This window comes from Phalacrocorax carbo, chromosome 1 (assembly GCF_963921805.1).
Source record: "Phalacrocorax carbo chromosome 1, bPhaCar2.1, whole genome shotgun sequence".
Lineage (NCBI taxonomy): Eukaryota > Metazoa > Chordata > Aves > Suliformes > Phalacrocoracidae > Phalacrocorax > Phalacrocorax carbo.
This window is the reverse complement of record NC_087513.1, coordinates 168,748,438-168,765,113: the sequence shown is the minus strand read 5'-3', so window position 1 is coordinate 168,765,113 and position 16,676 is coordinate 168,748,438.

Sequence of the window (16,676 nt, the reverse complement as noted above, 5' to 3'; positions counted from 1 at the left end):
ACTATTATGTTGCCAACATTCTTCCTGTACTGGGGAGCCCAGAATTGGTCACAGAACTCCAGATGTGGCCTCACCATTGTTGGGTAGAGGGAAAATATCACTTCCCTTGACCTGCTGGCAACACACTTCCTAATGCAGGCCAGGAAGTTGTGGTCTTCCTTGCTGCAAGGGAATGTTGCTCACTTATGTTCAACTTGCCCACCAGGATCACTAGGTCCTTCTCTGCAATGCTCCTTTCCAGCTGGCCAGCTACCAGTCTGTATTAGCTTGTGAAGTTATTTCTTACCAGCAACAGAAGTTTGCATTGTCTCTGTTGAACCTCATGGGATTTATGTTGTCCATTACTTCTGCCTGTGCAGCTCTCTGAACAACACCCCTGCCTTGTACAGTACTGAGCTCTACACCTGACAACTTGTCATATGGAAACTTGCTAAGAGTCCACTCTGTCTCATAATCCAGTTTGTTAGTGAAGATATTAGAATCATAGAATCATAGAATCATAAAGGTTGGAAAAGACCTCTAGGATCACCAAGTCCAACCATCAACCCAACACTATCATGTCTCCTAAACTATGCCCTGAAGTGCCACGTCTACACATCTTTTAAATACCTCCAGGTATGGCAACCCCACCACCTCTCTGGGCAGCCTCTTCCAATGCCTGACCACTCTTTCAGTGAATAATTTTTTCCTAATATCCAATCTAAACCTCCCCTGATGCAGCTTGAAGCCATTTCCTCTCATCCTATTGCTTGTTACTAGGGAGAAGAGACCAACCCCCGCGTCGCTACAACCTCCTTTCAGGTAGTTGTAGAGAGCAATAAGGTCTCCCCTCAGCCTCCTCTTCTCCAGGTTAAACAACCCCAGTTCCCTCAACCTCTCCTCATAAGACTTGCTCTCCAGACCCTTCACCAGCTTCGTTGCCCTTTTCTGGACATGGTCCAGCAACTCAATCTCCCTCTTGTACTGAGGGGCCCAAAACTGAACACAGTATTTCAGTGCCGAGTACAGGTGTATGATCACTTCCCTACTTCTGCTGGCCACACTATTCCTGATCCATGCCAGGATGATGTTGGCCTTCTTGGTCACCTGGGCTCACTGCTGGCTCATATTCAGCTGTCTATCAACCAACACCCCCAGGTCCTTCTTTGTCTGGCAGCTTTCCAGCCACTCTTCCTCAAGCCTATAGTGTTGCATGGGATTTTTGTGACCCAAGTGCAGGACCCAGCACTTCGACTTGTTAAACCTCATACAACTGGCCTCAGCCCACTGATCCATCCTGTCCAGATCCCTCTGTAGATCCTTCCTACCCTCAAACAGATCAATGCTCCGGCCCAGCTTGGTGTCGTCTGCAAACTTACTGAAGGTGCACTCGATCCCCTCATCCAGATTGTTGATAAAGATATTAAACAAGTTTGGCCCCAAAAATAAGCCCTGGGAACACCACTTGTGACCAGCCACCAACTGGATTTGGCTCCGTTCAGCAGAAGTCTCTGGGCTCGGCCATCCAGACAGTTTTTTACACAGCAAAGAGTACACCCACCCAAGCCATGAGCCACCAGCCTCTCAAGGAGGATGCTGTGGGAGGGGGTGTCCAATGCTTTGCTAAAGTCCAGGTAGACAACATCCACAGCCTTTCCCTCATCCACTAAGCAGGTCACATTTTTATAGAAAGGGATCAAGTTGGTCAGGCAAGACCTGCCTTTCGTGCAGCCATGCTGGCTGGGACTGATCTCTTGGTAGTCTTGCACATGCCTGGTAAACTCACTCAAAATGTATCACTCCATAATCTTCCCCTGTACCCAGGTCAGGCTGAGTGGCCTGTAGTTCACTGGATCCTCCTTCTGGGCCTTCTTGTAGATGGGCGTCACATTTGCAAGCCTCCTGTCATCTGGGACCTCCCCTGCTAACCAGGACTGCTGATAAATGATGGTGAGTGGCTTGGCAAGATCCTCCACCAGCTCCCTCGGTACTCTCGGTTGGATCCCATCTGGCCCCATAGACTTGTGAGTGTCCAGGTGACTCAGCAGGTCGTAAGCTGTTTCCTCCTGCATTATGGGAGTTTTATGCTGTGATCCAACCCTGTCTTCCAGCTCAAAAGCCTGAATACCCTGGGGATAACTTGTCTGAAGGTTAAAGACTGAAGCAAAGAAGACCTTAAGTACCTCAGCCTTTTCCTCAGCCTCAGTGGCAATGTTCAATTTCATGTCAAATAGAGGTTGGAGATTCTCTTTGGTTTTCCTTTTGTTGTTAATCTATTTGTAAAAACATTTTTTGTTATCCCTTACAACAGTGGCCAGGTTGAATTCTAGGTGGGCTTTTGCTTGCCTAATTTTCTCTCTGCAAGACCTAACGAGGTCTCTGTACCCTTCTTGAATTGCCTGCCCTTTCTTCCAAAAGTGGTAGACCCTCCTTTTTTTCCTCAGTGCCAGCAAAAGCACCCTGTTCAGTCAGGCTGGTCATTTTTCCCACCAGTTCACCTTGCAGCACTTGTGGATAGCCTGCTCCTGCGCCTTCAAGACTTCCTTCCTGCAGAGTCCCCAGCTTTCACAGACTCCTTTGCCCTTAAGGACTGCCTCCCAAAGGACCCTCCCAACCAGTGCCCTGAACAGGCCAAAGTCTGCCTTCTTGATGTCCATGATAGTGGTTCTGCTGACCCCCCTTCTTACTTCGCCAGGAATCGAGAGCTCAATCATATCATGGTTGCTAAGCCCAAAACGGCCTCTAAGTGCCACATGTCCCACCAGCCCTTCTCTGTTTGTGAACAGGAGGTCAAGCAAGACACCTCCCCTGGTAGGCTCACTTACCAGCTGTGTGAGGAAGTTATCTTCCATACAGTGCAGGAAACTCCCAGAGTGTTTCTTCTCTGCTGTGCTGTATTTCCAGCAGACATCTGGTAAATTGAAGTCCCCCACTAGAACACGGGCAACCGATAGTGAGACTTCTGCCAGCCACATGTAGAATGCTTTGTCTACCTCTTCATCCTGGTTGGGTGGTCTATAACAGGCCCCTAGCAGGATATCTGCATTGTTGGCCTTCCCGCTCATCATTTCCCAATAAGCAATCAACCTTGTCATGACAATTGTTAAGCTCTATGCAACCAAAAACTCCCTAACTTCCTTGCTTATCCCTTCTGAAGAGCTTAAAGCCATTTATTGCAGCACTCCAGTCATAAGAGTCATCCCACCATGTCTCTGTGATGGCAACTAAGTCATAGCTATCCCGCTGCACAATGGCTTCCAGCCTCTCTTATTTGTAGCCCATGCTGCATGCATTGGTGTAGATACACTTGAGCTGGGCTATCAATTTCAATCCTAACCTCGGCACGCCACCCCTAGGCTCCTCTCCAGTGGGCCTGGCTATATCCCTTTCCTGCTTCAAAACTAGACATTTAGAAAATTAGACAATATTAGTTACACTACCAGTCCCTGAGGAACTCCACTAGTTTTTAGTTTTACTAGTCACTAGTCTTATTAGTTACTAGTGTGAAGCTGGACTTTGCACCACTGATCACAAGTTTTTGAGCACAGGACCGCAGCAAATATTCCACTTGCTTTATTATTCACTTATCTTCCACCAATTTGCTGATAAAATGACTAAAGGAGACTGTGCCAAAGGCCTCCATAAATTCAGGGTGCCCAGCATGCACTTTCCTGCCCTGGTGCACAGCATCAGTCACTTCTCCATAGAAAACAGTGAGTTTGATCAGGTATTCTCCCTTGGTAATCCCATCTTGGCAGATCCCTACCAATCTCTTCCTTCATGTATTTAGAAATGGCTTCTGACAGGATTTTGTCCACAACCTTCCCAGGGTGTGTGTGAACCTGCAGGCCTGTAGTTATCTGGATCCTTCTTTTTGAAGATTAGTGTGACATCTGCCATTTTTAAGTCATCAAAAATTTTCCCATGATTGCCATGATCTGCCAAAGCTCATGGAGAGCCACCTTGCAATGGCATCAGCCAGCTCCTTTAATACCCTCACATGCATGCCCATCTGAATTTATGGACTTATTCATGTTCAGGTGGGTTAAGTAAACCCTAACTCCTTCTTCCCCTACTGTGGATATTACTTTACTCCCACAGACTCTGCTTAGAGGTACAGGGAACTGGAAGGCCTGAGAACAAACCCTACCAATGAAAACTGAGGCAAAAAAGTCATAGAGTCTTTTCCCTACTGCTTGCTGCTAAGTTCTCTGCTCTGTAAAGCAACCGACTCTAAAGGAAAAATGGTGTCTTAAAATCTGAACGTGGATAAATCCAAACTAGATATGTATTGTACATTTTTTTTGCATCTGCAAAAAATGCATATATGCATTACATGCATACATGAAACAACTTCATTAACACATTCATAAACCTGGACCCTAAGTGACACCTTAGGTTAATCTAGGATAGAATTTTTATACAGGAATAAACTAGCATAATTCCACAGTTCATGTCTGCCTGATAAAAGTAAATGTCATTCCTACTAGTCCTTTTTGGATTTACAACCCATAAATCTATTTCAATGTATGTACATTAACGACCAAGAACCACTGGGGAGGGAAGGGAGGCAAGAGTTGTAAGTGAGATACATTATCAGAAAACTAGTGAGAAAATATTACTATCATAGAAGACTTTTCATTCTTCTTAGTCTTGGAATCATTTTGTAGGGTGGAAGGAAGATATATTTTTATACACTATAGAGAGAGGGTGTGATAATGCAGAAAGAGATCCAGTGCAGCTTATTCAAGTATCTAATTTGTGCTTAACTTTTAGACACCCAAGATCCATTCTAAGTAAATTTTACTCATCTTGGTGGATCTATTAGATACTCAGGACTTGTAAGACACTTCAGTACTCCTGTACCACAGATTGAGGTCAGAGTGCCATGCAGCATCTTTAGTATGTTGGCAGCTGAATCAAGTCCTCAATGTAGTAAAGTAGATGCTTTTGAAGATCTAATGAGAAAACGAAGTCTTAAATTGTAAAGTTGTCCCCTTCAAAGGTACATGTCTATTGTCTATATTAGGAATCTTGGCACTTCCTTTAAAGGGATTAATGCATTAAAATTTAAGTACTAATTAATTGCTTGTTTTAGATAACATGATTCAAACTTATCCTGCTTACTATAGTATCTTAGCTGGGATGAATTCAGACCACCTTATGGAGTGGCAGATTACTCTCATCTTAATTTAACCAGTGGTGACATCTTTAAAAGGCAATACAATTTGGGCAGTAGAAACCAATTTTGGGATTAAATGAACCATGCTCTGTATATGCCTCTTTCTCTCCATATTATATAGAGAAGGAGCAAAGACTACTAGTTTGAACTAATCAAATAATTTTTAGCTGGCAAATATAAGGTACATACTTATCATGTGAAAAGGTTGCTTCATTAATTTAATTAATTAATTATTATGCAAGACAGAACTCTACAGAAATTTACATTACATCAGATTTTAAAATAATCATGGTAATTTTTAATAAATGAGAAAAATATTAAGTAGATTTACTAGACAGATTTTCAAAATTTATTTTAAATTGCTTGAATTCACATATATTAGTTTTACATGTAGATGAAGTACCCTAAGAATTTTGTAACCAAATCAAAATGACAAAACACAACAACAAAACCCCCACAACAACAACAAAACCCTGACAAAAAGAAGTCTTTTAAATACTTGGCATTTAATACTCTGAATCAAAAAGTCTTTACTTCTACAACCGTTATTTATTTTCTGATATCTTTGTGTAACAATTCCTCAAAGCATTTACATTTTTTCTTTTTTCTGGGTTAACTGAAAAATCCACGTAATGCTGTTTGCAAACCTTGAAATAAATTATTTTCTTATACAAATCTTCCTGAATCATGTTACCAATAAATAGTAACACTATGACAGTTTGGTTTGGGTTGTTTTTTGTTTGTTTGTTTGTTTCTGATTTGTTTTGTTTTTTTTTTTTTTTTCCTGGTTAAATTTACAATCTTATTTTCAAGAAAAATAAGTAGGAGCATTGTATCTCCTGAAAGTGTTTACATTTTGAGATATTTGTGACATCTCAGGAGCTTGTTTTCACTGTTTTCCTGTTTACAAAAAGCCTGCAAAGGGTAAAGATGTTCTAAGAACCTCTCTTCAGCAAGTGTTAAAAAAATGTTTTCCTACTACTAACATTTTGAAGTCACAATCTCAAGATTAAAGTTCATATTATAGTAACCTCTCATATCTTTTAACATAGAAATCTCATACATCTAATGGTAGACTACTTATTCTATAAATGCTTCAAGTATTGCACTCTTTCAGAAGAAGAACTATCAATGTAAAATTTTGTGCTTTCTTGAAAGGCTTGTCATTTCTGCTAGACATTTTGTGGACAGTAACGCATAAATGCTTTTTATCATCCCTGCTTAATTCAACAGAAGCACATCTTGACATTTTGGACTATAATTTAGAAGCCTATCCAGTTTCTGGAGCTGCTTGTCTATTTCTGTCCATCACCAGGTAATAACTTTTCCCTCTTTTTCTGTATACTAACTTTTCAAAATAAAGCCAGATTCAAGTGTTCTGCCTTTCTGTAATAAGGGCACACTATTCCTGTTTGCATACTGTTCAGGGTGGGCTTTTTTCCCATATTTTAGCATAAACTCTTGCTTCTTTCTTCCTATTTACCACTGCAGTTTTCTTACTGTTATACACACCTTACTAGATTCCTTTGCCAGGAATAATGAACACATGTAGTTTATACACGATAATATGGCTCTGAGGAATTCCTGAGATGCAGTGAAGCCTAGAGTTCTTCTCTGACTTGGTCAAGGAACTATATTAAATAAACATATTATTCTGGTAACATAAAAAGAAATATAAGCATGAGAGAGTAAAAGTTTGGGGGTTTTTTTTATTATTTTTTTTTTTTCTGAACTGACTTTCTGTTCCCAATGGTGTCACATTATTTGGGAAAAAAAGGGAGGATGAGTAGAAGAAAGATTAGGAAAGGTTTACACAACAATAAATCCCATACCTGAAATTCTAGGTGAGCATGAGAAATTCCATCTTATATTAGGGGTAGTGTTCATGTCCAGACTGCACACACTTTAATTTAGGTATCTAAATGCAATGCCCTGCATCTTAATTTGAAAGTGAAGCTCCCTATAGATATATGTAGGGAGCTGCCTAAACAGACCACGTGCAACCATTTGAGATGCCTTAGCGAATCCAAGGTAGACGTGATGGTGGCAGATGCAATATGTAATCAATGGCAAATCTGTGTCCTATTGACAAATGGTAGGATGAAGGAAATCTAAGGCATCTCATTTGGCACCAGACACCTTGTGGACAACTAAACTGAGTGCTAGAATTCCATTAGTTATAATGGGAAATTAGATATCTTGAGCTAGATTCACTTGCCTAAACATAAGCATAAAGGGATATTTGAATTGTGCTCAACAATCTGAGCATCCATATAGGAATGGCAGACATTACACAGGACAGATGGGAGAAAATTCTTTCTGCAATGGTAGCTAAGGATGAAGTCAGATACCAGAGTGCATCTCAGTTGACTAGTACCATATTTAGGCTATTGAATTGAGTTCTGATGTCTATTTTTGAGCTATTCACTCTGGACTCCTTTTATAAGCAGGGAAGAAAAAGAAGCATATCTAGGATATGCTTCTCACGCTGAAGTAGATACCTAAAATAACTCAGGTGAATCACTTCATTCAGTGTCTACTTCCTTCCCCGAGCTTTAATGGACTAGCTCAGGATCTGACTGTAGATATTCGTATACTTCTAAACTGAATTTATCTCATCTACAGCTGCAAATTTGTTTTATTTTTGTCTTGTTTGCATACGTTAACACACGCAGTATTTTGTCATCAAACAGGACATAGTGTTTAAAATCCTTTTCTTAATTTTTAAATCTTATGACAGAAGACAGACAAAGGAACATTGGGAATCACTCGGATAATATAATTTACGTTATTAGTGAACTGCTTAGCAAGCAAATTGTCTAAATTTTGATAAGTTCTCTAGGAATGGGAAAAGGATCAATTTTTAAAAAATCCAGTAGATAAGGCATGGAATTTGGGATCATGTCCACTTTCCATGAACAATGGGAAGAATGTATAGAGAACCCTTTTAAACTGAGTAAGAGACACACAGACAAGCGAAAGCATGTCTGCATCTTAGCTAAGTCAAGGACCAAAAGTGAGGGCCTGAGCTTAAATGTACTTGCAAGAGAAAAAACTGGGAGGTGAGGGGGAAGGTCACTGGTGATGTGGCTTCTGACCTTTTCTTAACAGCAGTCTAAACCAAGATTAGGCACCTCTGCTACAGCAAGGTGCTGACACTGAGCACACAAAAGTAAACTCTTACACAAGAGAGTGTGATTCAGCTTCTGACAGAAGAGCTGAACTAGCACCAGTGAAAGTGATCACAGTTCAAGGATAATGACCATTGGATAATGATTCTGTGATTTTGATAAAATATGGTTATAACAGTCTTCAGAAAGATAATTTCAGTGAGTGATAATTTCACTCATTATTTCAATGATACTTTCACAGAAGCTAAATCAGTGTCCAGTGAAGGCAAGAGGGGAGAAGAGCTCCAAACAGTTCTTTTGAGTATCTTTTTCAGTTTGCTTAGAATTAAGTCAGTTGCTACTGAAAGATAGATCAAAGATGTAATTTTCTCCTGTCATTTTCTTTTTCTGTTTCATTGGTATAACTTGTCTAAGGTAGAATTTAAGCTGTTTTGGGCAGAAAATCTCATTGTGATTCTGTAGAATGGGTTAAATTGGTCTCTTGCTATACAGGTGTTTCTATTGCTTTCTATCATTTATGTGAATTAATAGAAAGAGGTGGAACATTGAAAAGTCTGCACCTGGAAGCTGTAGATCTTTTGATATTAACCTTTCTATATTTACCTGATGTAAGACACAAATATTTTTATAAGTCTCTGAACTTAAAACCTTTAGAATGTAAAATACAGTAGGTTTTCTTACTTTGCAAAGAACTCATCTCTCTTGCATCTTTTGAAGACATTACTACTACTGAGTTATTAATTATAGAAATTCAGGCATATTTAGGATCAGTTATATGTAGCTACAGTACAGCTGACTTTTGGACGTGTTTATAAAAAAAAAAGAAGCAAAAATCCATGTGCTGTTGAAGGTTTTTGTGAAAGTATGTTTCTGATTTTCTCCCCCAAATGGTGAACTCGCAGAGTTTGACACTTTCTGACAGATATGAACATTTTGAGCATTGAATCTTATTGAACACTATGGAAACATTTCACCTTCTTGTCACCTTTCCATATAAACACCAGTAAATAATGTCAGTATGAAAGAGATGACAGAGTAACTAACAAAAGGCAAAGAAAATATGAACCTAGTATTTCTTTTGTCATGTCCTTATAGCAATCTCTTTCCCCCATATATCAAGTCTTTCAATTTTTCTACTCTATTTACTTCCACAAAGCTATTTTCCCCCCATTATCTTTGTCTAATCCCTTTTTTTTTTCTTCCTATATTTCCTAGTATTTACATTCACTTATGGCTGATCAGAATACAGAAAAAAAAAAAGCTAGCTATTCAAATTAGAAGTAATTATTTTAGGCTCTCTTTATAGTTAATGCAAAAATGCTCTCTTTATAGTTAACTGCAAAAATATTACCATTTTTCTTAATGGCCTATTTCAGAATTCTATTCTTCTCTTTGACTATAAAAATAGCCTGAAGTGGCTAGTTCCAGTAGGAATATCAAACTTCTTAAAATGTAAATTTGAGTATATGAATCCTATCTTAAATATCTAACTAGAAAAATGAAAAGGTAAAAACAGCTGGAGAGTTTAAAAAATACTATATATGTACTCTGTCATTATTTTTTCTTAATTTTCATGAAGAACTTACTCTCCAAAGAGAAAACTGATATTTTTTTTTCCGTACCCATTCAATATTTATATTCCTTGTTATATCTATATTTTATTCAGTTCTTGCAACAAAATATATTCTTACACTTCTCAAGCTTCTCAGGACTATTTAAACTGTGAAACACTTTCTGAGACCCCCAGATACATTCTCAGCTTTTTGTATTGCCATGTTGTCCTAGAATGTATTCTGCTATCTGGACCATATGAGAATATGGACATTAGAGCACATGTCTGACTCCTGCTTGCTTGTGCTTCTGCCATTAACACTTAAAAGCTCTCATTTTCCACAGCTTTAAAAGAGGAAGCAATCTTGGATAAAGTATTCACAAGCAAACTTAAAATGTGAATAATTACTCGTAAATGTTATCTGAACTGAGTATTTCTAACTCAAGAGGTTTTGTGGGAAAAGATTGTATTTATGCATAAATGAATTAGAGATTTAATGTTCTGCACCTTTTTCAATGTGACTGATATTGTGTAGATGTCAAAGAAAGACAATACAGAACAATTGTATAAATCTGAAAAATTATGTAGGGAAATTATAAAAAACAGATGCCCAGAAGAAAGAAACATGACATACATGTGTTTGTGTATTAAATACATGCATTTATGCATGCATATATATTTAGACTAAAAGAACCTTTATAAGTATAAATATCAATATATAAAGACACTTTGTGTATATGTATATACACACTTGTGTACATAATGCACATACACAAATGTGTACCTATATACACACATTCAAAGGATCTTTTAGTATAAAGTAAGGCACATAACTTGAAGTTTAAAATGAGGAACTGATTCTAAATTATAAGCCTTTCCTTCTTTTATGTATGTATGAGTGGAAGACACTCTTCCAGAAGGTAACTTACATCTGAGGTGAGATTATTTACTCCCAAAGGATGATTTTCTTTTTTGATTCACTTCTTTCAGCTAAGTATTTAATTTGGTATGGGCTTACTCTGGGTGACAGAACATGTCCCTATCAGATAAAAAAATTTGGACCAAGCAGATGGATGAGATAGCATCTCGGATTCCTTTAGGCATATCTATAGTGCTAAAATATAGGTGTAGGGAGCTAATTTAAGCATTAAGTCTATGATCATCCATGGCATTTAATTGTCAGTTTGTTCTTTGGCTCTGTTTTGGAGGACCCCAAGTAAATCACCCAAAAGCAAAACACAGGTTCAAGGTTCAGAAAAGCATATGGTCCTAAGGATATCTTATTTTGGAGACAACTACGTAGGAGGGGATACAAATAATACTATTGCAGTATTTTTTTGCATGTTCTACATTATGCCTGTGTGCCGCATACCCTCAAAATTTTCCATATGCTCATTCACTCACCCATGCAGAAACATGTATGTTATACATATTTTTGGGCCACTAGGGCACATCATGAAGTTCAGACGACATCTAAAGTCAGGTTCTATGTAGTGTGAACATACTCTCTTTGCTTTGCAGGAAATAGCTCTAACAGTGTAAAAAATAAGTCACTCTGCACCATTTGGTCTATGGGTTAGGAAGCACTTCCTGAAATTGCTACATGTAGCACTGGAAGTGTTTTAGCACTGAATTTTGGTTTTGAAATATTCTGCTACTTAGTTTACTGTCCTCTTTGACTTGCTTTGGGATTGATGGGTTAACATCTTGTATATAAAATCTAAAATATATTACTTGTGCATTAGCAAAGACAAAGAAAACGTGCCAGCTCTGTATGTGTAAACATGTGACTGGTAAGTACGGACAACTATTATCTTTAAAGAGTTGGGAATAATATTACATTTTGAACCATATGCCAGGCATTTTTCTCAGGCAAGATATCTGACGGAATGAAGTAAAATTACACATATTAAAGTGCTTTTATGTATGTTTTCCTGAAGGAATGCAAATATGCCACTAAGGAGGACTTAATTAGAAATTTTACTTCTCTTTTGGTGGGCATTAGAAAGAGCTTCTTTGCTCCATTTTAGCAAATTATTCACTTCTTTTACAGGGTATGTTTTATTGGCAGTAGAGGGTTTGGACACATGCTGAAAGCTAGCTGAGTGTTTAAGTGTTTAGATGAAACAATTTGAAGTTTTGTATGAGGGACAGACTATTATGAGAGTTAAAAATGTTTTTCATGGTTAAAAAAGCACTCCTAACATTAAAATAATATTTTTTTTAAAAAAATAGAAATGCTAAAGAATAATGTTAACTTGTCTAAAATGCTGGACTTTTCCCTGGCTGTATAGAGCTATCCCTGCAACCAAGGGCAGAAACCTATTATTTTTAAAATTAAATTAACCAATTTAATGTCTTCCATGCATATGGGCAGCAGTGACAATTGCAAGGCTTCTCCTTGCAGCATGATACAGCAGTAAGTTTTATGTCACTTAGCTTTAGATAGCTATAATGTAGAAGTCTGAGCTATTACCCTAAGAACCCTTTATTAACAATAGACAAATCAGATTGTTGGAGTGTAATTGATGTTTCTAAGAATCTGACAACACGTGGACAACTTCTCCTGGTGTCACATGGTCATGCTTACCAAACAGAAACATCTGCACATGGTTAAACCACCCAAGCATATCCAGCTCCTTCTTTGTGAGGTATCCAGTGGCATCCCACCTGGTCTGTAGGAGCATGCTTTTCAACGCTTCAAAATTTCAGCACTCACACTTTCAACACTTCTTCAAAAGAGCTTGTGTGCTCCTGTCCTCTGTACCATCATTGCTGGTCTGAAAAGGATACCTCAGATTGTCCAGCATGTCTCAAATAGTAATAGATGTCTGTGTAGTGTGTTCAGGCAACTGAATCAACATCAGCAAGAGATGAATCACAGAACTACAAGTATCTTCTTTCCTAAGCTAAACTGTGTATTCAGAATCACTAGCATAGATTTAGAGAAAAGTTCTGATCCTCACCACTTCCTTGTTCTTTTAAATTCCCAGATGCTTTGACATGCTACATCTTCCTGGTCTTTTACTAGCCCATACCTTACCTCTTCCTCATCTGCTCAGGATGCCCTCAAACCTATCTGTTCTTCAAATCTTTCCATTCTTATAACTGACTTTTGCTTCTACTTTATTAATCTCAGCCCTGGGCTCTCCAGTTACCCTCTCACCACTGGGAAGCCCTCACTCCTGCTCATTACAAAGTGCTGTTACCAGGACCACTTTCTACCATTTATCTTTTTTATTTCATATCAGTTCTCCAAAACTTTGCCATGTCTTCCTGATCTTCCAGTGTATAAGATGGCTTTCTCCTCATCTGCAGAGTCATAACCACCCCCACTTCAGTCCTTCCAGTACTTCCCCCAGCTGCATTATCTCTTTTATCCAAAATGCTTACACTCTTCCCCTTTTCACTCCTGTGCTGCTCTCTCCCTCTGCCCGCTTGCCTTCTGTTCATAACTCATTTCCTCTAAAGCAGCCTTTGAGAGTTTCTTGCACACGGATCTGAAAAACTTTAAGGTGCAGCACAGGGCATTTTTTCATTTGGTCTATTATTTAACAACATCTGATTGTAAGGTATTTCATAAGTTGATCTTGTTGACACACAGACTCTCATCAATGCTAAATGAGAGTATTTATTACTTAGCCACAAAAGGAAGAATTTATAACCTCAGCACAACACCTATGTCTAAAGTAGCCAATGCGCCACAAACTAGCTTTTATGATAAATACAAATTTAGGGTGCTTTATCCCTTCATTAGTGAATTTAAAGACTGACCAGTCAATGCAATATGTAGTATGCTTAAAAAAGGGGAAAAAATGTTGTTTATTACTTTTATTCAGCTTTTTAATATGCTGTGGAAAGCAGTGGTTTTAGTGGGTCATACATCAATTTATTAAAATGCTGTTTTTAAATCCTAGCAGCTGACTAAAATATTTCAGGTGTAATTCATCTGAAACCAAGCTTTGCAGCCTGATGTATTAAGGTTTTGATATGAAATGTTTTCCACCTAGTGCATCACAACGTATTTTTAAAACTGATGATTTAGCTCAGTAACTGAATGTAGATTAAATTTAAAGTTTCTTTAAGAAAAGCAACGCAGTTAATATTTTTGTAATCTAGCTGTCATTTTTTATCATGTTTTTTCCTCATTTTCCACTTAGAAGCAGCTGTTTCTACAATAGATCTGAAACATATATTACACACTCTTTCTAATAGAGTCTATTACCATAGTTTGTCTGCAGCTGTGCAACTAGGTCCTGTTAATACAAACCTAGTGACTCCTAATATTTCATTTATTTCAATTTCCAATGTACAGAAAGAGACATCTGTATTACATATGGGATGTTTTTACCATGAATTAAAGAACAATTAATCCAGTGACAAATCCAGCAGTTAACTTCTCTGCCTCCTCTAGAACTCCCTTCCTCCAAAAAACCCCAAACAACTAAACAAACAAAATTCCCCATTTTCTCACCCAAAACTAACTTGAATTAATATTCTCTGCTGTGTACTCTGAAATTAGGCAGACTAGTCTCTATTTTTCCTTTTTTTTTTTTTTTCTTCCTGACTTACACAGTCTTCTATCATTAACCATCTAATTTGTAACAAGGGTTTATTCTTACAAATACTTAAACACTGTAACAGGTTTAGGTAGGTAAAACCAGAAGTAGTATTTAAAGGAAAACTTTAAGTACATGTTTGAGGAACCAATATCCTTCCAGGAAACATCAACATCTTGCACCTTTCTATCTCTTACCCTTCTTTCCTATTCTGTCCTGTACTGATGAACTTTGAGTTCTGAATTGCCTTGCAATGTTAGCGCTTGCAGAATTATAACTTAAAGTTAAAAAGGATATGAATCACAGTAAGAAACCTGTATCCAAAGGACACGTTGTCTAAGCAGACAAAGATGGAAACAAGGCTATAGAGTCATCTTGGAGGAATAATGGTAACAATACTAAATCTGCTTTGAGCTCATGTTTTCAAGTGATATTCAGGTGAGATGTTTTCAAAGACAGAACCAGTTTTTCATCTTTTCTTCCTATGTTTTCACCATCACTATAAAAAAAAAAATAACAAAACAAACCCCACCAAACTTCCCCCCTTCCCCACCCCCAATCAAGCCTGGTTTTATCTGGATCTCTTTTTTAGATGGTTACTACTCATCCACAGATTACTTTCATTCAGGTGAAATATATTTTCAGCAATGTATCTATTTGCCTACTGTATGCACACAGAAAAAGATACAGCTATATCCTGAAGGAACTACACTATCAGAACAATAATCTGCTCCTGGTCTGTAGACAGAACTATAATTTAAAATTTGGAAAGCCAGACAATTCCCCCTTTAGTGAATGCTTAATGATTTCTACAGATCGAAGTACCAAAGGGAGCTGAGTGAGCAGAGTTTGTAGGTTTACAAGACAAATGGCTTAGGACCATATTCCAAGGAGGTCAGTGAAATATATTGGATAGAAGCGGATGAATTTCTAAAAAGTAGCATATATATATATTGATAAAATATATACCATTTGATAATGGCATTTTTCTTTATCCTGTTCCTCTGAAAAGTTACTTCTTGATTATAGTTTATGGTAGTCTGAATAAAATAACCACTGAGCACCTTCTGGGGCAAGAAAAATAATAATGAAGTACAGATAGAATAGAACTTTTCTTGCAGAAAGTGCCGAAAAAGAAAGCACAGGTCTATCTTTTGGATGCAAATGTTATAGTGCAATAAGAGTAATGCATAAGTAAGGTGCTGAAAGATGTGAATCAATATTACCACAAACACAGATTCATAAAATCTAAATGAGTATTACAGATTATTTTATCATACATGCTGAAAAAATGAATAATGAACACTAGATGTATGACTGATACAGACTTTTAAAAGTATACCAGGAAGGTATGGCCTTCAGTGTTTATTTGGTTTTTACTTTTACGGAGTGTTTATTTCCACTGTTTCTGTATAATCTGTCTTCAACCTTTTCATTACAGTACTAAGTTACTTGTTAGTTTGCAGAGAACAAAGTTAATTCCAGGAGGAAATGTGCAGTAATTAGATAATATTTTTAGGCCATTTTCTTTTTGCACACATTATTTTTTAGATGTGTCACTGTTTTGTAAAAGAGAACAAAAGATTTATGCTCATTACATAATTAACCATTCCAATTAATGTTATTCTTCTGAGCTGAAAGTTGTGGAAGGTAAATATGTTCCAGTCAGCAGGTGTTCATGACTTTAAACAGTTTAAATAAAAACACCAAAAATTTCTAGGATGTGCCAGACAGATTATTTTGATCAGGTTATATTTGTCATGGTGCATATTATCTCCAGTTTTCAGAGATGTACAGTAATTCAATTAACCATTATATCCTGGGAATTGCATGGTTAATTCCCTGTATTTCTTCTGAATATTCAACCTGCAATATTCAGGCAGAAAAAAAAGACCAAACATAAAGTGAAATATTTTCCAGAAACTAAGAAGATATTTTTAAAATGCTAGATTTTGTTATAAGGGGATAGAATTAAAGACTGAAGATGGCTGCTTTTAACAAAAATAAGACAACCAAAGTTATTCATGCAAGTGATCATGAAAATTAAAACAAACATACAGACAACTGCCCACCCTCATTGTAACAATGTGCTCAGGTTGCCTCTGAAACCATTTTCTAAAGAAATAAGTGAAATTCCTGCCACTGTCCCTAGTGAGAGCATCATTGTGAATAATCTTGTAATGATCCACACGTACAAACACATTTGACATTGCAAAAACTACAGTAGATGGTTTGTAAGCATTAGTTTTTCTAGTTTTAAAATAAGTTTAGTA